This window comes from Palaemon carinicauda, chromosome 13, assembly GCF_036898095.1.
Source record: "Palaemon carinicauda isolate YSFRI2023 chromosome 13, ASM3689809v2, whole genome shotgun sequence".
NCBI lineage: Eukaryota > Metazoa > Arthropoda > Malacostraca > Decapoda > Palaemonidae > Palaemon > Palaemon carinicauda.
The window spans coordinates 81,441,833-81,443,283 of NC_090737.1; positions in this window are offsets into that span (position 1 = coordinate 81,441,833).

Consider the following 1,451-nt stretch of genomic DNA (forward strand, 5'->3'; position numbering starts at 1 on the left):
GCAAGACACTTTGTGAATTGTTCTTAAATTCTTATCAGTATCTAAGTGGGTAAATCCTATTATATGTCACGATAGAATTCTTTTAGGTAATGTTGTTTAAGGGAAATTTATTTCATAATAATAGGAAGAGCAAGACTGTTTGTGAATTGTTCTTAAATTCTTATCAGTTTCTATGTGGGTATATCCTATTATCTGTCAGGATAGAATTCTTTTAGGTAATGTTGTTTAAGGGAAATTTATTTCATAATAATAGGAAGAGCAAGACTGTTTGTGAATTGTTCTTAAATTCTTATCAGTTTCTATGTGGGTAAATCCTATTATATGTCACGATAGAATTCTTTTAGGTAATGTTGTTTAAGGGAAATTTATTTCATAATACTAGGAAGAGCAAGACACTTTGTGAATTGTTCTTAAATTCTTATCAGTATCTAAGTGGGTAAATCCTATTATATGTCACGATAGAATTCTTTTAGGTAATGTTGTTTAAGGGAAATTTATTTCATAATAATAGGAAGAGCAAGACTGTTTGTGAATTGTTCTTAAATTCTTATCAGTTTCTATGTGGGTATATCCTATTATCTGTCAGGATAGAATTCTTTTAGGTAATGTTGTTTAAGGGAAATTTATTTCATAATAATAGGAAGAGCAAGACTGTTTGTGAATTGTTCTTAAATTCTTATCAGTTTCTATGTGGGTAAATCCTATTATATGTCACGATAGAATTCTTTTAGGTAATATTGTTTAAGGGAAATTTATTTCATAATAATAGGAAGAGCAAGACTGTTTGTGAATTGTTCTTAAATTCTTATCAGTTTCTATGTGGGTATATCCTATTATCTGTCAGGATAGAATTCTTTTAGGTAATGTTGTTTAAGGGAAATTTATTTCATAATAATAGGAAGAGCAAGACTGTTTGTGAATTGTTCTTAAATTCTTATCAGTTTCTATGTGGGTAAATCCTATTATCAGTCAGGATAGAATTCTTTTTGATAATGTTGTTTAGTGGTGTTGCGACCCTTGTCGGGCCATGGTGCAGGTTCTTATTGCACGATAAGAGAGGTTAGTGATTATAACAATATCAGGCACACAGTTTGGTCAGTGGAAACGAAAACCTTTGGGAAAACCTAACAATATTTATTAACAACAATTTTTAGAACAGTCAACCTTGTGACTACCTAACAATTTGAATTAATTATCAACAACTAACCATTAACAACTAACACTTAACAACTAATAATCAACAATTAACACTTAACAACTAATAATTAACAATTAACACTTAACTAATAATTAACAATTGACACTTAACCATTAATGCCTAAAAAGGCATACACCAAGACAGAGTTTAATATCAACAGATTTCTAAATGTGAAACACCACACTCAACGAGAGAGAGTCAGAAATTTAAATAGTTAAGCACTAGACAAAATAAATATCAAGCACGACAATGC